Here is a 22,552-nt window from a genome sequence, read left to right as displayed (position 1 = left end):
GGTAGAAAAGACAGGAAAAGTGCGTTATGTTCATGTCTTTCTGCCAGCGTATTACAGGTTTTTTAACTCAGCAGACAGGACCCAAAGGCAGATCTAGGTTTCTCCATTGCCAAGGTTGTGTTTAGATTCTCAGCTTTGCTCTTGTTCGGTATCTGTATAAACTATTTCAAAAACATCACAATGTTCACCCCATCAGTAGTAAGAAACAAGTTAARGAGCTGGGATGAGCAACGCTTTCATCTCCTCATCATCCTCCCAGGGCTCTCATTCCAGGCCCTTCACCTCCACGACTTCCCTCCCACCCTTGAGCACTTCCTGCACGGTCCCCTTCTGCTTTCTCTCCACACAGCTGCTCTGCTCTCCTTTCCCTCATCTGTCCCACAGCCACGAGGGAAGATGCCTGGCACCCCCTGGCACCCTACTGTCTCCCCCAAAAGGGAAGAGGTAGGTTATGGACAAAGTTTTAGGCACATGGTACAGTGGGTTAGACAYCAGAAAAACATTTTTAACAAGAAAAAAATGTGCCCCAAACTTCACTGGGTGATGGGATCTCTGTTAKGGGATGCTTTTAAGAACAGGTTAGGCAAATTTCTGGAAGGAGTAACATTGGTGTCATTAGTTCTGCCTCAGGACTGGACTACTTGCCTTGTCTGGTCCACTTAAACCTGTTTTATATTTACCTTTTGCTTCAATTTTCAGATACATTGTAGGTTCCTGATTCAGGACCAAGGAATCTACCTTAATCCAACATGATCATGAAAACATTAACAGTCGGATCATTAATGTTCACCCAGCTACAAATCCGAACAAAACTGCAAGTGCAGGAGGAATAAATTATTTTTGTTTGATCCTGCTGCCCTTACTATGCATGTATTTAGCAGCAGGCAAAACCAAGAGATTATAAAGGSCTCAAAGCTAATTTTATTTCAAGAGCAATCCAGAGAAACAAACTGCAATGGCTCTCTGGGGAGATTTTCAAAGGTGCAAAAATCACATAGGTGGCCAAGTCCCAGAGACAGTCTAGAACTTAAGAGAAGAAGTTGATGGCTCCTATGTTCAAGTGGTTTAATTGTAATGATGACATTTATGTTGTAACAATACAATATATTTAAATCAGGTTTTCCTTTACATATTTTATTTTTCAGACAATAGAAGCAGAACTTGACTGATGCTGAAAAGTCTGAAAGTTGAATACCTAAGAAATAATAAAGAAGAAACATTTCAGAAAAGTCAGAAAAATAAAAACTCCTCATAGTTTAATTATTCACTTGGAGCTAAATGAGCACAATTAGTCTCCTCTTAAGAGCTACATGTTTTTTAAATTGGTTTTACAGAAAAATATGTATTTACTTGTACTTTGATTAGACCTCGTGCTCTGGAGAGAAACCTTCAGTGGGCTCTGTATTATTCATAGWGAGAGAGCCAACAGGTTCCTTTATAATCCTATCTGATTTTCACCCTGGATTATTTTTGTGCTTTCTTGATTGCAAGATGAATAATTAATGCACACAACCTCTTYATATCTCTATAATATTTTTCCTATTGATATCACAAGTAGTTAAAAGTTTCTAGGCATTGCTTCTGACTAGAAATGTTTCTCCTGGAGGAGGAGGAAGTACTTACCGGCTGAATGACATACAATGCAGACCTCAGTGGTCTGCAGTTACATCGAACTATTAGGTGAATTGTCAGATCCAAGAGTGCTAAAGCGCTAAACACATACATCACTGASACCCAAAGCATCATCTTGAGGGTTATCAGCTCCCTGAGCCAGAAAGACGTGGGTCCAGACTACCGGATTATTAATCAACCCCCTGCCCTGTAACTAATACAATTTTTAGAAACAATGACAGTGGTTATTTAAATGGTGACCTAAGAGCAAGCTTACATTTGCATTATGGAGTTCCCAGGGCTTGGCCACGTTAAATAGCTGCTTGGAGCACTCTCGGAGAAAGCTGATTTTAATCTGAGCTGTGCAGGAAAGAGCAACTGGCTGAATTGTGTGAGTTAGTCAGAATTATGTTGAACAGGCAGGCTGACCTGCCAATACCAAATGTCATAGTGTCAAAGGAGAAGTGTTACAGTGCTGAAATGTTATTTCAAGAATTATTGCTTCTTTCAGGGCTGCGTAGCAGAAAAAGATCTCAAATGAGTTCAAAACGGACAGATAGAAGTAGATGTYCAGCTCACCTGCCAACTTTCTAAGCCTTTTGTGTACAGAAGCACCTGAAATCTTTCCAAATCAGCGAACTTCACTTTTGCATTAAAARCTCTATACAATTATAGGAATTTTTGGATCTTAATCTTCCCARACTGCAGGTTTTGTAGTTTGTCTCCTTTGGGACTGAAGTGCAGCTCAGTAAGAACAATGGACAAAGGATCCTAAAAATGCCCCTCCTGGCATTGCTTCTCGAGCGCTGCAAGAGCGCCTAGCAACATGAATACTCCATTTTCCTTGCTTGCTAACCGTGCAGCAGTTTAAAATCCTGAAGTTTCAGCCTGCTGTTTCAGCGGACTGGGGAGAAAAGCTCAGCTACCACCACRGCTTCCATGGGGCCAGCACCAGCGTTCCTCTGCAAGATGTGGACAACACAAGGAAATTAATGCATCCCTCAGCTCTGCACCTCATGCTTGCTCTGGTAAACACAAGTCCTACTACTGCCTGCAACGTACGCAGGATGAAAGCCAGGAGGCTGCTGACGTTACACAAAACATGGGTCTATTTTTGATAACTCTGGGTGCAGATCTGGCTGTAAGGTCTACTAACTGCCTCAACCTGGCTCCCCYACAGGACACAGGCTTTCTAGACATTTTTTTCTTTCTTTTCTCTCTCTTTTTTTTCTTTTGCCAGGTGTACAATAACCTGAGCCAGCATAGTTCATGAATTTTGTAAAAGGTAAGCAAACCTCAGCAAGTGCTAGGAGCTTAGACCACATGTTACATCCTTGGTTTTTAGATCTTATTTTTGATTACAAAGTTTATAAAAATCACAGAACTTCTACAGAACATGCCTGATTCAGTATTAAGAACTTCTATGATTTTTTTTTCAAGTTGTGTGTGATTTGGTGTTTTTCTTAAAGTGCTGAAGTCAGGTGAAGATCTCAACTTTCAGTGAAGATSTCAGCTTTCACAGAAAAAAAATCATAAGAAGTAAAAAGAAAAYAAAGATGATTTTTCTTAACATCTTCTAACTTCTAGAAAAGCTTTATTATGGAATAAAGGACTTGTGATTTTGGATGTTTGAGATTGACAATCCTGTCTGACAACACGCATTATAATACTTCCACTGCAAATTACAGTGTTTTATGCTACAGGCATGCTGCTTAATGAAGCAAAATGCACTTCCCAAGCTGCTCTTCAGCCTGAGTGYTAGTGCCTACAGCAGAAAACTGCAGACCTCATTGCCACAGTCCTGTCATGTCAGTGAGAGAAACACTACACACCACGGCATGCTGCCTACTTCCAGACAGACCTTTTCCACCCACTTTTATTCTCTGACACACATTTGCTTGAGAAGGGTGCAAAARTCCAAAGCCCTTCTCTAGCTAATAATACCTTAAACTTAACTGTACTAACGCATGGAGAATATCACCWGCTAGATATGGAACTGCCCTACATAATAGTGGCACAGTCCTTACCCATTGCAATGCTCATTAAGCACTATTTAGATTTGAGTATAATTGCAATCAAATAAGAATTAAAATAGTTAATTACTTTAGCACTTTAAAACCAGTAAGAGTGCATGCTAGTACTGGTTACCTACTGTTACTGATAGCCCTGCTACTTTGAACACATATATAGCTGTTGTACACTAACAAATATTCAAAAAAAAAAGTTAGACATATGGGTTTCTAAGAATTTGATACTGTTGGCAAGGTACCTAAACATCTAGCAGTGAGGGAAATGTGCATTTACAAAAATATTCATCTCCCATGTGTAGGCAAACATACAGACATGGACACAAATCTGGCTACAGTTTCAGTGATCCAGTCAAGGATGAGGAACAAGCTCACACAACTGCAGTGAGTTTTGCACTCCCTGAGGCCTCGCTCCCGGTCACCAGCACATCCCTTTCAAGAGGGCTGCGCTGGATACGGCACTGCGATGTCCCGGACACAGGCTGCACAGAAGAGCTCCCCTCGTGCTGGTCTGGCTTGTCCTCGGGGCTSAGACAGCCCCGGCTCCCCCAGCCCCAGGGGCTGAAAAAGCTGCAGAAGYTGCTGATTGAGCTGACAAAGCCACAGTGAATCTGCAACCAGGAGACCAACAGAAAAATAAGAATACCGTAAACGTTCATACAGCAAAAGCTTCTCAGGATTAAATGGAAATAAGGTCTGCCTAGGATGGCAGCYTTTTTTTCCCTGGACCTTCAGATAGCTCTCTGCCATTACACCTATCCATAAGCAGAGAAATATTGATTCTTACATATGAAATGAAAGCTGTCACCAAGTGTGTAATTCATCTATTGAAAGTGCAACAAAATCTAGCAATCTCCTGTTCTTGTGGATTAAAAACACRGGCCAGAGCAACAAACTATGCAGCTGGGAGTCAGCCTCCATTCCCTCYTTTATTATCAGTGGTCTGTGAGCTAATTCAGCGTACTCAGGAACTGCGTCCTGCATGGCACATCACTAACGGCTGCACGGAGCTGTGCAATGCTGATGATTTTCGTCACGACAGTCATGTGAACCAGGTAGTAAGAAAAAGCTGTTACGATGCTACTGACTTAGGTGTAATCTATTTGACTAGCTATACAAGGCTGAGCGTGTAGCATAAGAAAYAGGTCTTGTTTTGTCCTCTGAAAATTTAATTCTTCAGTTCTTGATGCCCAACTTTGAGGASAAATGTATAATTATTAATTTCTTCATCTAATGAAACGCTTAAGAAATTATCACCTATTATATCATCGAAGTCAGATCCTTAGCTGACAGACACTTTACAGCAGACAACAGGATGCTAACTAAAACCTGATTTTGACACTAAATACACAACAAAAATTGGGCTTCATTTCACTGTTCATTTCACATTTTTCCCATGGAGAAATTTATCCAATTTTAGAACTCTTCATTTCTGATGACAGAACTAAGCCAAAATGTGAAATCTTGAGCGAAAAATATATCTAGGCAAATACCTGAAATGTGCTCATGTGAACCGCATTCCAGTTTGAGACTCAGGTCTCTTCTAAGAGCACTGTCCCCAGCTAGATATGTCTAGAAGCATTTTGCACTAGAAGGAACCAGAAATTTGGCCAATTCCTAGAGCTCTGAGGATTTAAGGAGAAAATGTACCCACGGTCATTACAAGCACTGATATGGGACTTTTACAAAATCAGATTCTGGTCCTTATAAAGCCACAGAAACCTACCAAGGTAAGTAGTGTTATTCAGACTTTGTTTCTAGAATAACAACAGCTAAGACACTATTCATGGCTTTTGATTTGTGACAAGGAGGAAGGAGATACGTCTAGAGCCCTCTAATTTCATTTGTATGCTCAGGCAAACCATGTGCTGAAAATATAATTTGATTACCTCCAGTGAAGCAGAGGTATGTTCTGGGCTCTGACAGAAGCCTCTTCCCATTGAAAAGATATCAGTGACACAGAAACAAGGTCCCTTTCTTGGAGCAACTCACCTTATTCCTGCTATGCAGTGCTGGCTCAGAGGTAGGTCACACACAGTAATGGTGCACAGAAAACACTAACATGCAGAAATTATAGCCAAGATCCCATGTCCAATTCCCAGGAGAAAACTCTACCTAAGAATGTTCTTTACTGTTACAGAGTACGTTGCTCCCTCCCAGTGCAATCCTGCAAMAGCATCACTTTGCTGCTTGTGTCTAAGAAAAAGGGCACAATCCTGTTAAGTTAGTACATCAAACAGCAACTCCTTCCACAACAGATGATTAAAATTATTTGCAAATTAATCCTCCTGTAATTCATATTGGCTCCTTGTATAAACAAAGTCCCAAAATCTTTCTATATCATCTTGATAGTCCTAACACTTTAGAATAGGCTGTAACTGCAGTAACAAAACAACCGAAATAAAACGCATTGCGAAAATGCCTATAAAATCTGTAATGCAAAAGMAGCATTGGAAATATGTTTGAGGAGAAAGTGTTATAAAAAACTATTATTAATATAGTCCTTTGTACACAGAGACTAACAAAATGGATGAAGTCTGCCTGGCAGCAATTGAGAACAAAGTACTGAGAAATATTTTATTGTTCTTCTCTAGCATCAGAGACTGAGGACAGAGACTCTTCTAGGAGTAGGAGAAAAAAGTACTTGAGCAAGGTAAGTGCTTTTGAAAGATAAGGGTAGAATCTTTTCCAAAAAGAACAAGACAGAGCTCTGTGAATATACTAATGGCAACAGGGCTTCATCCAGGGGATAAGGCAGACAGATAACTTCTGCAACACAGATGTTGCAAAGGACACTGAAACATCAGCATGCCAKAAAGAGCTGAGCACTGTGACCTGACCAGATTCCCTCAAGACAACATTTTAAAAATGCCTTTAACTGGATCAAACCTTTCAGAGGCTGAGAAACTTGAAAGATGGCCCTGGCGATGATATAAAACTTAAGAGACACTCCCAAAGCAACCTTGTTTTTTCTTCCTAACTGAGTGAAAAGGCAACAAACTTTCTTCCCTTAACCTTTCTTTAGGAGATACGTTTTAGGAGAACATACAGCATCTTTTCATGGAAAACAGCCAAAGATAAGAGTTTTCCATCTTCAAACACCTTGCAGTACAAAGGGGTAACCTCATCATCATTTTAGAGATGAGTTAGAGAGACATGGTTATTCAAGGCATTCACTAATTCTGAGTGCCCAATTAAGATGCCATAATCCATGATTTTTCAGTGATAGCATTAAACATTGTATGCGCCAAGCATACCTTCCACTATTTCAGATACAGCTGTAAGTACTCAGCACCTATGGAAATCAAATCCCAGAATCTCAAATCAAACATCTGAAAATGAAGGACTACTATCAACTTTCTGAAGCCTAAATTTGAAGCATCTCACACTTTGCAAATGAAGTTTAATAGCAATTACCTGACAAGGTATTTTGTGTTTTGGCAAAACCAATAAACCTAACTTCATGAACAGCACAGAAAGTATCAGCCACCAACTGTTCTATCCAAAAAAGAAAGAAAAAAATCCATCTGAATAAGGACAAATGATACAAAACACATGGAGCAGATAGCAAACACATTTACAGAAAGCTGAACAAAAGGAAAAGAACACATACRAGACGTTACAGTGTGTTACAGCGTGGAGACAGCTGAGACTGATTGGCTGGAGTGCCAAAGCCTATTTCTCTCTTTCTCTTTCTCTCTCTCTCTCTCACACACAAATTTATATATAAAACAAGCTTATACTTGTCCGTTGGGATTCTGTCCATGAAACARAACAGTTTGAAAGACTTTGAAATTCACAGCAAGTATCAACATTATTTTAGGAGTCTTCTGCCTGTAACAGGTTGGCTGACATTGTGGGAACTCTTGATCAGCTACCTTAAAGGGGAGCCGCCAACCTTCTCTGTGATACATAGCACATACTTCTGCCAGGCATGACATAACAAAATCTAGTATCTTTATCTTGGGTATACTTTCCTCTCTCCTAACTCTTATGGGTCACACATTCATTATGTCCCTGTCCTAGGACTAACAGGGAAACTTCTTATGTCGCCCAATTATTGCAACACCATTTTCTCTCCCTATAACTAGTCTTTCCCTTTGCCTACTGAAAAGTCAGTCAAAATAGGATCAGAAAAATCATCTGAACAGTCAGCGCAGTAGTCATATTAGAGGCCTCTTGTGCTGATTTGTACTTTCTCCTATCAGCTAATCTCCATATTCAAGCTCCCTCATAGTTTATCTTCACATTGGTCTTATTTCCTACAAAGTATTTTCTTCCGTCTTTGGCCCATTCCATATTCCCACACTTTTCCTTTAATTGCCAGACAAGAACTTCTCTACTTCCCACAGGCTAGGGCAGCTAGCCTCTGAAATGTTTGAAAATCTRTGTTACCTTTCTCTCTCCAAGCCTTTGCACTGCCTGGAAGGGCACAGCAGCAGCGGGCTGATGCTGCACATGCTTCTTCACTGGCCATCGTCAGTGSCAAAAGACTGGACCAGCTGGACCAGTAAGCTCTTCTGATGTCCACAGTAAGTTTCAGAGATAAACCTGAGTGCATTTCATTCAGTGCACAGACTGTTAAAATGATCATTATTTGTAACTGGTGAAACTACTCATGTACTTGAGTCAAAATGAGATTTGTCATAACAAGGGAAAAGATTCAGAAACACTGAAGCATGTGGCTTTAACTATGTGACAGTCTTGATTCTTAATTCTGAAAGGACCTTAGCTACATTTGGTAGTATTTCTAAACATCAAAGATTTTTAATTCTGAAAGGACCTTAGCTTCTTTTTGTAACATCCTGCCATTTCCTAACCCCACTTAAGACTCTTAAGAAATATTAAATGAAATTTTCCATTTCATGCTAAACAAAATGTTTAATTCAACTCCTCCCCAAGCTCACTTCCAAAAAATCTCTTAGGCTCACACTGAACTAAAACCGCTATTACTGTGCAAATGGTCCCAGCATTGCCACCAATATTTGGTAGGCAGCTAATATTCTCTGATCATTTCTAGTATTCTTCTATTCATTTTTTGCAATCAGACCTTGTTTCTGACTTAGCTGAAGTATAGTTTCATGTATCAGCAGCCTGACAGAGCCAAATGGTGGAGGTYCAACTCGCCTGCCTTACCCACCTCTGTCCTGCCCAGGGCACACACTCCTGCCACTTACTCTCAGTCAATTCTGCCATTCCTTTGGTGAAAATAACCCCCCCCCCCTTTTTTTTTGCTAGGTTAGCAGCTGAATAGCTTAGCTAGGAGGCAATACTGCAGCCAACATAAGGAAAGAAGCAGACCACAAGGAGAGAGAGAAAGGACAGCAAGGAACTCCTCTTCAATGTCTGCAAGCTTTCAGTGAGTCCCTGCTATACCATGATGTTATAACTCTAAGCTGTCAGGTGTGGAAGGGGACTTTTTTATTCTGTTTTCTTGCAGGCGCTAACTGACCAAGACTCCTTGGCAAAACGGACAACATTAAATGATAAATCAGAAAATAATCATGCTTAGCCATGTCCATGGTGTGTAAGAAATATTAAAGGATTTTTCTATAGTCAAGGAGGGAGGCCTGGAGGGACATACATCCTTTGAACAGTGAGCAAAAATCCTTACTCACTAGCCATTTAAAAATCTGAGGCGATGGCAGGCATGCAATAAAAGGAGGATTAAATGATCTACACCCTAGCATGCGTTATATGCTCTATAGCCTATTGGCAGACTATAATATAGAGAGTTTTACATCCCAAAAATATAATGATACAATTAAATGGTGTGTACCACAATTTCTATGGGCTACACTGGTAACTGCTACTGTGACTGAGCTTTCTTATTTATATTTTAAAAACCTAGGTCAGCAGCATGCTTTTCTTCCTGCAAGCCTGAAAAAAGAAGGAAATTACAGTCTGACTCAGACATATAATGTACTGGATTGAACAAATGAGCTTGCAGTGGTAAGAGACTTCAGTTCCATCTTGTTCTTAAGGAATGCATGGAAGAAATACCTTTTCAAGGGGTGATTGAGAGACATTCTGGCCAATACCACCGCAAAGCCCTTGCAAGAGTCATACTAGAGAGGTATCACAATATCACCAAGAAAATGAGAAGACTTGATGCAAGCTAGTGGTTTCGAAAACCATTTTCTCTGTTCTGATCATGCTGTGGAGCTGTAACCTCCACAGCAGAAGCAGGAACGCTCCTGAGAGTGCTTCTTCTCAGGGCTGCAGGTCCCTAGTGCCCCCACTAGCACAGCAGCTCTGCTTTGCTTTGGCACTTGGCACTGCTGTTGCTGGCCAAGAGGAGGAAGCAGAAGGAAGCTCAGCCCATCTGCACCCTTCTCCCCGCCGCTGCAACAAGACAKCCAGGCCCAGAGCACTGGGGTAGCTGGAGAAGGCAAATGCTCACCAGGGTATGACTAGGATGTCAAAGGGACCTACAGGGCAAAGTTTGGCTAGACTATGTTAGAGAGACCAGATTATTGTGGCTTTTCTTGAAGGACAGTAAAAGCTTCTCACACCTATTTTTGCTCATATACTATGAGTACAACATAGATAACTGCCAGTGAAATCTACATAGGTGCAAATAACTCTGAGAACTTGTTGCAAAAYGTAAGCTGCTGTGACAAGCAGTAAAAGAGCCATTTTTAGTTATTCGCTGTGAAGCGCTTCCTCAATTATAAGTAGGCACGCAGCTGTAATAAGACAATAGCTTGCTTTCAAGGCAACTCCTGTTAATTCTTGAATGAGGGGGCTGAAACAGCTTGTCTGTCATGGCAGCATATGCATGATTTTCAAATCTGTTTCTTTAAATACCTTTTACGGCATAAGCTCTCAAGAAACTAAGGTCAATAGCAAACCATAGTACTGGGAAATCATATACTGAACTTTTCAGAGCAGTTACAACAAACATCCTTGTGCAAAGATACCACAAAAATGCCTGTGCATATATTAGAAGATTCAATTAGAACATACACAAAATGGAAATGGCTGAAATGCTTAACAGTGGTGAAATCACATGAATAAAGTGCATATATATCTTCTCACTATCGCACATGCGGCCCAGCCTTTCCAAAGCTGGTAACACTGGTTTACACCTGGGATCTCCAGGAAATGTCCCAGACAAAGAGGCAAATCCAGCAACTCCTGGGCTCTTGAGTATTTTGCATGTCATTACGAATCCCTTCTTCACCACATATTGGTAATGTTGATGCATGGCTGAAATTTAGTTCCATTAAAAATGTCCATATTAACAATTTCACCCAGGGATGTGTTTTTTTTTTCATTAAATGTAGAAAAAATATGCATTGCACAAGGCCAAAAGAGAAGAAAACACTGTGTTGGTGGAGAAACCYGTGCATGGGACAGGGTTCACATGTATTGACATTGCTACTGAAATGCAGCTTTTAACAGTGTAGATGAGGTAAGGGGATCCTTCCTCTCCATACAGCGTTAGGAAACAACATGCCTGAGAACTGGYCTGGCTCTGCCGCAGCCACAGCTTCAGTGCCTGAAGCAGGGCACAGCTGAGCTCTAGGGAAGCAAGCTGTGGGAAYGCTGTGCCGAGGAAGTCCGAGCAGATTAGTAAGGCATTTAGTGGTTATCCATCTACGCAGACACACCAGCTTCCTCATCGTGCAAGGGCTGCCCATGAGCCATTAGCAACGGCTTGAGCTACCATACATGTCTTCTTTAAAGTAAGTAACCTAAAATGCTTTGTTGTTTTCAKATTTTTCTTCTTCTCTGGAGCCTAAGTGACAATCTGGTTTAAAAACAGTAACAAGGGTGGAAAGCACAGAAAGCATGCTTCAAAATAGCTCCTGTAGAATGAGTTTTATAGCACAAGAAGTATTTCTCCTTACCTAAAGAGAAAGCATTAGGAAACTAGCACTGGAAGGGACGTCCTGAGTAGCTGAGTCTACTCTGCTATTGTAGTGGTGGCATGAGATGACCCCTTTCCGCATTCGACAGCAATTAGCATCATTCACTCTAGTAGCTCTCTAGCCACTTCATCTCTTTGCCAGTGCAGAACCAGAGCTGGATGTCAGTTGAAAGCCGTAACACCTGGTTTTCAAAAGAACCCTTCGTGCAACACCAACTCATAGAGATTTAAAATTCTGTCTTACATCCTACGATGACAGATCAGTTCAGCTGCTAATGCTCCTTTCTCTTAAACCTCACAAACCTCACAAACCTTGCAGCAAGTTTTACATTGCAGTGCAATTATGCAGTTGTTCAACAGAAATGATTCCAGCTCTGATATCTCCTGAAACCTACTCAATCTCTTCGCTGTCAATAAGATATTCTACCTGCAGCTGTGCCCATCTCTGCTCAGACTGATCACTGAATTTGAACTTGGGTAAAAACAAAATTCTCAGGAACAAACTGTGAACTGTTGTACTAAGTCCTTCCTAAAAAGAGAGCTTTCCGCTATTCAGATGGCCTGTGCACCATTAAGGCCCATGTTTGTTACAGGGCAGTTTTAAGAAGAACTTGCCTTGAGCCGGGCGGTGTGTTGGCATTTGGCACAGCGGTGACTCAAACTGCTGCAGACATTTATGGACTGGCAGGTGGGACACGGCACTGGCAGCTGTGGTGTAATCTTTAAATCTTGTACAATTGAGACTGAGTACTAGCAGGAAMAATAAAGTAGATCTATACAACTGGAAACAGACCTTACTCTCCAGCAGGAACATTTGCTAGGACTTCCTGTAAACATAACCAACTAAACCTGATTCAGTATATTTGGAAATAGTTATTTTTAAGAGAAACGTGTCTCTTTTCATTAGTTTAGAAATCAGGAAAAAAATACAGACTCTTTATCAAAAGCTTTTGGTTTTGGGAAAGCAGAACCTGTTAAGTGCTCTTTGGGTCTCCTTTAGGGTGCTTTCACAGTTTGCTTAAAGGATTCAGCAATATTTTTGATATATCCAAAACCATTCCACAGGAAAGAAAAAGAAGCACATTTAAAACTCATCATGAAGACATTAAATTCAGATTTAAATAGGACTTGGAAACGTGCAGAAMCACTGTCCAAAAGTGACAGAACTGTCCAAAATACTGTGATCTCTTGCAGCAGAGCTAAACACACTATATAAATTTCAAACTATGCTGTATACATAAATACACCTTCCTAAAGATATATACATAGGAGTATGTACATGYCAACAGGTTCTCTCTTGTTTTGTCTATTTAAGAAATTTAAAATCAACATCAAATTCCTTTCAACTGGAATATTTCTTTAACAAGAAATGCCACAATAATTCAGTATGTTTGTTTCTTCTTATTAAAAAATAAACATTTGATCTGCCAGGTGACGCCTGCTGCATTCAAATCTTGTCTGAAAATACATTTATAAAAATCGCTTATTTAAAGAAGAATGAAGTCAGGCTTTATATAATCTGAAAGTAAACTTAGAAGCACTCTGAGTTAAAAAGACTTTTAGTTAATTTAATGTGAGGGTGCCTTAGATCCCTCTCTCTTTCATGCCTGTGTCCCTTTCCTCCCATAACCTGCCTCTATGAACAAGAACATGGTACAGTTCAGCTTGACATGACGAAATATTAGAGTTTTGTCCCACCATCCTGAAGCAAGCAGTCATGCTTCCTTCTTGTTTAACTAGCTTCTTTTGCTTTCCCTGCTCTTGACTCACACAAGTAACATCACAGCAAAAGCAGCTCCCAATATCTGCTTCCAAAATGCTAGGTGAGACAATTAAAACCCAGAGACAGGCAACTGTGACCATAAGCAACAAGACTAACACAAAAGAGAGAATTCAATCTCACCTAAACATCCTCGGATTCAGCCAAAAGGGTATCTCCCTCCCAGTACCTAGGATGTCTTCTCCCAAGTGCCCTTGAAGACTTGGGGCTGGCTGGTAGGAAACTCAGTAGGAATTTCAATAGGAAGCTGGTCTTAGGTTACATAAATCTAGGGCCATTCAGCATTTTCTTTTGAATGAGTTTGAAGTCACAATCTAGTTTCAAGTGAGCAATTTTTGGCATCAGAAAAAACCCTCCAAACCATCGCTTTTGCCACAAACTCCTGCTGAAATGTTCACAAGAACATAAGAAAAGCCAAGACCAAGGATACCCATTYTGGAGTTTCTTCTTGCACCCATGGAAGGGAAGGGCCAATTTAAGTTTGAACAAAACACAGCAAGAATATCCTTAGAAAATAAGGCCATTATGTCCCTTGGACACCACCATGCCATCAGAACTTTCCTAACTCACTATAAGTGAAATTTCAAATTGGAACAGCCATACTCAATCTGTTGATGTGCTCCTGTTGAACAATCAGTGAAAGCAATTGTTGAACACTTTTTATTTTAATTCGAAGATTTTGCCTCTATTTCAGTCTCTTTAGTGAATATATAATCCTGTTTCATGTTCTTTGAGTTCTGAGCATTCATGCTCTTCAGAGAGGCAGAAGAAAAAGGTATTATCCCATGCATCAACAGGTATCTGAAAAAGTTAAAACCACAACACCTCTCTGAAAACCTGGAAATCAATCATGCAACTTAAAAAAAAAAAAAAAAAAAAGTACCTTTGCTCTGCTGTGTTATTATTTTCCTCAGGAACACTACTGTAAAGTTAGAGTTGACATTTCACAATATTATGCTCAGTTTTACCCCTTCTGCTCTTTCTTTTCTATTCAAATACTTCAATTGCACTCCTCTCATTTAAAAGTGGTAGTTTCCAGGAGGCCCTCAGATAGTTCCAGAAGAATATCTTGGACTGTGGTAATCTTTAAAAAAAAATGAAGATTAAAATATCTTTATACTCTTTATCTAGCCTGGGAAGACAGCCATTTGAATGTGAATATACATACCTAGCATATATTCAGTTTCTACAYGGAAAGTGGGCTTTCATGTTTTAGTCCTCATAGAGTAGGTTGGTCAAGGGTCATTTTTCTAAAATCTCTTACTCTGAGACTATTTTCACCTTATAGATGATAGCTTTTCACACACAGAAAGATAATCCACACAAAAGCTGCCACTACCTTTTCAAAAAGCAATTGTGAAGAAGTAATAAAGTTTAGCAGCACCTCATTTGAACTCAATATACCACATACAGGGCAAAATGTGGAGCAAGGTTTGTCTTATACTCCTGATATCACATTTGGAGGCCATTGTCCAAAGAAACATTATCAGATGAAAACATCGCCTCATTTAACTAGCTGCACTAGAAACCRGCAGATTTTAAATCTCCTTTGTGTTTTTTTTTCCCACTGAGATRCTATGATTTAATAAATCTATTTTAACTAAGTGCTTTTCAAATTCTGCTATGCTCCTCTGACTTCTCTAGCGGGTATCTCCATTCTACACATTTTCTATGCATTTCTCCTGCAGGAGTATGATTCTTCATTATCTCACAGCACTATGCTAACTAGATAGTGACAAGCAGAGCTGAAATTCACCACTGAGATCTCCAAGGAAGGTTGTCTCGGGCTAGGTCTTGTCTTGTCTCTGTGTCTTAAGCTAAGGTTTAATTATTGCCACAACAGAGCATATGTTCCTGCCTGCTCTCTGGGTGCCTCAGGCACATTAATATGAGTTAAAATGAAAATAACTGAAAAGACTGAAAAGAGGTATTGGCTCTTGCAAGAAAAAAAAAGTTCAAGTTGGAATGGATATTCCCTCATATAATTCCCTCATATGCTTTCTAGACACTTTGGAAGTACAGGTATTAATTAAGGTAAGTCTGTTTCCACACTGCATTGTGCTGAGTACATCGTAAGTATATTCCTGCAGTGGCAAAGACGGCCTCTAGTTGGGCTAGAAAATAATAATGTGGGTCCTGTTTTCAGCATCCCAAAATGGCAGGACTAACCCCCCTGCAGGCTTTGGGGCATGAGCAAATCTGCTCCTAATACCTACGTCAGCAGTGGCATACTTCCTCTTCARTGTTGGGCACGACTTCTTACCTGTTTTTCTTCCTGTCATTTATATTCTCTATGAATATTTGTGAGCCAGTTTCTTTAGCTAGACCATCAGTTTCAAAGCATTAGTTTCAGACACTATCCTAATTTAAAGCTGCCTGAACTCAGCATAATAAAGAGATTAGTACAGTTAGCAGAAAATTAGTTAAAACCTCTCATGTTTAACTGAAGTGACCTGGTTACTGAGGTCTGTATGGTATCAAAAAAGTTTTCTTTCCTTGACCTGATTTCTACTGCAGCTGGAAGTGCCRAAGTAACAAAAGAAAGAGATGTTTTAAAAAGCATACCTGGACATGACTGGTATCCTTCCATGAGCAAATACTACCACCATTTTTTTTTCTTCCAGGCGGAAATCKTAAGTACTAGAAACTGTATGTGAAAATCTGAGCTATTGCCCCCCCACAAGAATCTGGTGAAAACTTAAAGCATACAAATTTTGGGTGATTCTTTAAGACAAAACTTACCCYGAAAGTTTGTGCATCTATCAAACAAAAAACATCACACAGGTATGCGCACACCTCTCTTTCTCTTAATCTGCTGCTAAATGCAACTCTCTCAGGTTTTTTGAGAAATCAGAACTTGGTTATAACACATGAAATGCATGTACAAACATGTATGTGATCCTTGAAATGCTTGTGAGAAACCAGATAGGCTTCTGTGTGCAAAATGATTCTCTCGCATGTTCACAGCCTTAAAGTCTCAATGAATAAAGAAAAAAACCCATATACAACAATTGCTGGAAACGGTACCTTTCATTTCAGTTACCCTCAAAGTGGTCATGACTTTATGAAAGCACTGAAGAAAACACACTCTCTATTCTGAAACAATGCAACGAGAAAAAAACGCACGCCAGCAGAACCAAAGGCGACCGTATGCGCAAGTGTCACTACTTTCTGTAGGTGTCTCTTATATCTCAGCCTCACAAATTCACCCTCTCATAGGCAGAGCTGCCTTTCTGCTGTCTTTTACCCACTAAATTTGTTACATTTATTTGCTCATTATATCTGCTCTTGTAAATTTTTCAGAAGTGAGTCTATCTGTTACTGGCTGTGTACGTAACGACTGGTGCAACAGGCCCTGGCAGAGACAGGGGTCTCTGAGCTCTGCCSGGTACAAGGAAGCTTCCTTTTGCACAGCTTACCTGTCTGAAACAGTGGCAGCAAGCAGCAGGACTGACCCTCCAGCTCTGCCTGCTTGACTAGAGAGCGGTGGCTCAGCATAAGAATTCTTACTTTCAGGTGCTGATCCAAGCTGGTTCCGCGTGTCTCCCACTTGTCTTTGCTCCTGATTTGGTCAGAAAGATTCAGAATCACAGCAGCACACTGTATCTTAAACAGCACTTCCTGCCCGTTTTGGAGAAGGCTTTTGTGCAAAAAGTGACAAGAACAAGAACTCTACAGACATTAGAGATTGAAATTGGGTCCTAATTAATCAAATAGATTTTATGCAAGATGCTGAACAACCCTTATAAGGCAGAACCTTTCATTCCCAAACATAAAACAAAGAGATCAGCTAGCATGAAGTCATTTGGTCTCTCTGCAATCCAGATTTTTATTTTACTTTATGTGATCTGCCCATTTTGCTTTAAAAATGTTGTTGTTCAATGTTTTCTTTAGCTGTTCGCTTGAAACAGTGAAGCATAAAGAAAGGTAAAAGCTGTTATCACTGATCCCAACCCTCACGCCCCCCTTTCCTTCTGCACAAATGCAATGCATGTCCAAAGCAATTGAGAATGTAACTTCCAGGAACACATTTGTGTGCAATCACAAAGGCACTCTTCTTTACTAACTGATTTTCATCATAATAGATAAATCCCTTGGGTCTTTCATATTCAATGGCTACTAATAAAATGATGCCTGCACATTCAGACCGATTGCCTTCAAATGACATTTCAAACTTCATGCTTAACTTGTCTATTTGTTTATCCTAATAAGGGGGAAAAACAGACAGTTACGTAGGATCCAGCTGTGTTTCAAAGATAGTGTGCTTGCTTTTGGCAACGGTGTTGTGAAAGCTGGCTAATACAGCCCTCTCTTCTCTCATGCTCCACATTTCTTTCCTCTTGTTGTACTGGCACACCTGGTTGTGTGTCTACACCACGGACTGGATCAGGGGTCTGATCCAAATGAACTGTTTAGCTTTTGGACTGGTTTCACAATGTAGCTGCATAGTAGAAGAGCAGCATAGAGGCAGAACAAGTCATGTAGGACAGCGGGAGGTAAGCTGGTACAGCCACAGCTCCTGTATGCAGAAAGAAATTTAGAAATTGGGGCTTCTACTTCCGAAAGGGAAAAAAATTTCTAAAGAGCTGGTTATTAGACAAGTTTCCTAGGTCTGCAACCTTTCTGGCATCTTAAGTTAGGCAGGACACAAAGGGGAGGTGTTACGTCGTATATCAATTTCTCTCTGTGCTCAACTTACTTTATTCACACTGTTGCATGAAGCTTGTTGAACTACTCCCAGGGCAGCTGTCCCCAGCAAGAAGGGCCCTGGGTAGAAGATTTTCCAAACCATTCCACTCTAACTGGAGGTTGAGAGGCCCCTTTTTGGACCAGACCACTGGGCCTGCTAATCAACAGCAAGCCAGGAACTCCAGTCCTCTCCCAACCTTGGCAGCAGGGCAGGCTGCCATAGAACAGTTTCCCAAGGATTTAAAAAAGTGTTATCCAAGGATTTCATAGACCTCATGATGGGAGGTTAATCCAGTCTGACAATTATGTCAAAGACTGTCAGCCACTTCCTGAATTTACATCTGGGCTAGATTTCAGCACCTTCTTCTACCAGTTCCCCTTTGCTGTCTGTAGGAAAGAAACACAAGTTTGACTGAGAGAGAGACCAAGGGCACTACAGCATATACCCACTGTGTGGCCTAGTCATGCCACAGGCATTAGTGAGTGTTTATGCAGAGAAGTGAGATTTGGAAACCAACAATTTTGTTCTTGCTACCTATACCCAATGTCAATGCAATTAGCAGATGAGAAACGGAGACAGAAAAAAAAAAAGGAATCCAGACTTTACCATTTGTTTTTTGTTTCACAGCATTTTTGTACATCCAAAATTTGCTATTTGCAATATAGAAATGGTTTTCTCAGTATTTCATGTCTCCACATATGGAGAGGAAGAACATTTCTATAATAGAAAAACACTGCTATACATTCACAGAACCTGGCAGGCATCTTGAKGGTATATGTAACAATTCAGAGGTTATTTCTAGTGCCACTCAGGTTTCATTTGGTGAACCTTTCAAACCACTGCTGGCCTTCCAAACCACCAATGAAATGCTAGCACTGGTGTGAATCTTAAAACAGATCTAAGATCTCAGCTGACTGGAATTTTCAGGCCATAATAACTACTTATGAAACATCCACATAGGTTTTTAATAGAGCTACCGGGCTCACACCATGCTCAAGGCACACAGGACCCAGTCTGCTTAGCCTTTAAGTAGGTCCCATGAGTATTCTGTCTCCACGACAGTGCTAGGTGCTAGCACAAGTGTTAGTAACTTTCAGTATTAAGTATTGTCTAGGGAATTTTTCACCTTTTCCTCCCCCTTTACTTTCTGCCTAAAAAAACCCTATTAATAGCGAGGAAGAACAATCAAGTGCTTGCAAGACAACAGTGGATCAGATTCTTATCATACACTTTCATCTTCTTCCAAAGGCTGATTACTCTTCAAAAAGACATTTTAGACATACACAGATCAAAATAATTACTTGCAAAGTTATATTAATAGATTTAATGAAGAACTATCAAAAAGACCTGAAAATATCCTAAAAGTCATGATGAGCTATACGTTGGCAGGGTTTTACGGAAAGAACAAAATTGGGAGAAGAAAAGGAACTGCCATTTTTTCCTAGAATGCCCACACTGCTCCATAGCCTGCTAAACTCAGTGAACTTGGCAAGTGACACGACACTTTTGGAGAGGGTTTCTGGGTTTTCCTGCTAAAGCTCCTACCCTTGTTTGGAGCAGAATTACTTATGGATCTTATGCCAACTACAGAGACAGTGGTGGTGGGATTTCGGAGGCCTTACACAACATGGCACATTCTCAAACAAGATATCTCACTGAGAAGTGCAGAAAGCCTTGTTAAATCTGAAAAATGAGAAATATTTATCAACAGAGAGCAAAGAGTTAGGCAATGCACAAGATCTGCTGAAGAAATTCGCAAGCATCACATGCTAATTGATGCTATAAATAATGAAAAAAAAAGAATGACTACTTTTCCCCCTGCAAATATCAGGAATTCAGGAATATTTAGATGTCAATTTCCCAATACTTTTTTTTTTAAGCTGCATCATTCAGTACTGGCTGAGCCTGACCTAAAGGACATTGCAAAGTGTCTTTCACAAATCCAAAACCCCTCTTCAACTCCTCCAAAGCAGTTGAGCTTGGAGCCTCTTCCAGTTCAGATATTAGCCAAGTCRAGCCTCAGAAGCTCACACTCTACAACGTCTTTAAAGCAGGAAATTCCACCTGCTCTGGAATTTCCAAAGAGGGCAGCAGCACTTTGTTTAACTCGCTACTAAAAAATTGGGCAGCATAGAGTATCATGATGCACTACTGTGGGAAAAGATTCTTAGCCTATCTTCTTTCATACCCTCTGGGAAGAGAAAAGGTGATAGGGTCAAAGCAGGAAACTCAGCTGGAAAGAGCATGTAGTATTTCACACAATTTTTTCACTCTTATTTTTCTCCATTTTTCCCATGCCAGTTTTTCATCCATTTTTAGGAACTGATGACAAAACTATCATATTTCAAGATGCAATTCAAAGATTCTGCAGAAAATCCCATCATAAAGAACAATGACTAAGACTAAATATTGAACAGTCTTTGGGCTGTACACATGCCCAGAGGACTAGATGAAGTCTGCATCTTGGCAGAAGCCAGTGGAGAGAAACTGCTAGTCCATTTTTTAGTGCTCAGTGCTATCACACAGGAGATGCTTGGTTTAGCAAGAAACCACAGGAACAGGCCGCAGAATGAAGTCCACCCAGTCATCCGTTGCACAGAACATAACTAAGGGTCTCAAAGAAGACATTTTCTATTCTGRAGCATGAGGAGACAGAAGGAAGGAGAGAAGAGGAAATGTTCATTGAGCACATGCACAGAAATAAAAGAAAGCACTGGCCAAGCTCCAGAGATGAAATTCTGGCCCCACTGAAATAGGTGGGAGCTTTGCCACCAGATTTCAGTGGAGACCAGATTTCACCCAATGTGAACAGTATTCTGGAAATATCCTCCCTCCAGACACACTGTGGGAGCTCTTCTGGTTTTGAATGCTCCCTGGAAACACAGAAAGGAGGAATCGACTTCTGCAGCAATGAAATTAAACCCAAACCAAGAAAATAATCAACAAACAAAAAGGATGTGATGACAATTAAGCAAAAAGAAGTATTGCAGAAGTGGGTTGAAATGAGAGGGCAAGTCCCTTACCTCCTGGGCTACTGAACGCTGCCAGGGATAAGAAGGGAAGCAGGGAAGGGCACAGGATACATGCTGCCATGTCAAGACTGCACCAGAGGCATTTTGCACTGATTCAGTAAGAAAAAGAAGAAAACYTCTAGCACAGACTCAGCCTAGGAGTATGCTCCTGTCACTAACGCTAAATAAAGAGGCTAAACCCTAATAACTTTAGCAAAAATTCCTAGCAGCAATCAGCGTCATCACTTATAAAGTCCCAGGCAGGCTAGTTCACAGAAAGSGCACGCTCAGCAAGCTCTGCCTTGTGCAACTACGAGCATTCTGGAAATGGGAAATACAATGCCTGAATACAGCAGACACAAATCTTACAAAGCCCCATCAACATGACAACTATGACCCAGTTATTTAGCCCACAGTTGCTCTCCAATTTAGGTACCATTTGGTTTCATACCCCAACTATACAGTGGTCCTGGATGTTCCCCTTTCATTGGCTTAGAGATCAAGCTGCTTAAAATGCTAGGCTCTATCTTTCAGAGTGCCCAAACACCTGCAAAGACATGTAAGTTAGCTAGAGGTATAAATTCTCATCACTGCTGGAACTTAGGCCATAACTTCCAACTAAAGTTTCTATTGCTGTGAAATCCTCTGCAGAAAAGGACCAAAAGGCTCTGCTCCCAAGGACTACTGCAAATTGCACCACTTTTGGATGTGGTGATAAGAACGCATAAACTTGCACACCTACTACTGACTAACACTCAAGTATTACTTTGAAATGAGGAATCCAAATGAAAACTACATGTCTACATGGGTAGGTGACAGCAAGCACTAAAGCAGAGTTCCCTGAGTGACTACGTTTGATAGGTGTAGCAGGGACAGGCACATACCAGGGCTTGGAAGCTGCCAAGGTCCTCTGAGCTTTTTACAGGACTCTTCTTTCCTTATAAAAGACTTGGAGAGGTCTGGCTTTAGCAGCAGGTCACCCCTGTGACGCAGTGATGCTGGCAACCTTCGCAGTGCTCAGGTCACCTGCCCATGTCCCCCTTCTGCTCTCTCTTCCTCAAATGGCTGGGGAGAAGCCTTGTCATGGTCCCCCCCCCCAGACCATGTAGCCAGCTTCTTCAGGTGACTGATTTCAGGTTCCTCTCGGAGCTCTGCTCTTTGCTGCTTAATTACCAGTGTGCCTGGACAGACTGCTGGCCTTGGTCTGAGCTCCCTGCCCATGGACACTGCTATCTGCACTCAGGATTGTCTAGCCTTAGTGACTATAGCCCGAAGTCATCAAAGTGTAAGGGAAAAAAAACAAGCAAAATGAAATGACTCAGCAGGCACTGCAGTGCTCCCCTGGCTCAGGGCAAGTTTTTCACCCAGTTACTTAGCCGTCAACTTGGTAAATGAACAACCAATCTGGACTGACACTAATCCTTCCACAGACTCTGGAAACAATCCTGGAGGGAGGAAGAATGGCTAGAGAGTTTCTGAGATCTCATGTTCCCTGGCTGCCTTGGCACCACTGTTACCACTGACTGCAAAATGAAACTGTTCTGAAATTGCTTCTTG

At 40.9% G+C, this 22,552-nt stretch overlaps 1 protein-coding gene across 1 annotated transcript in view; it reads right to left on the bottom strand.

Annotated features, from left to right (window-relative positions):
• RNF150 (ring finger protein 150) overlaps positions 1-22,552 on the bottom strand; it is a 130,829-nt gene that overhangs the window by 6,923 nt on the left and 101,354 nt on the right. The window lies entirely within an intron of this gene.

Source organism: Rhea americana, unplaced genomic scaffold (genome assembly GCF_003343005.1).
Source record: "Rhea americana isolate MKP2758 unplaced genomic scaffold, rheAme1 scaffold_38, whole genome shotgun sequence".
Taxonomy (NCBI): domain Eukaryota; kingdom Metazoa; phylum Chordata; class Aves; order Rheiformes; family Rheidae; genus Rhea; species Rhea americana.
Note: the sequence above shows the minus strand (reverse complement) of the source record. Positions and strands in the feature narration are given on the sequence as shown.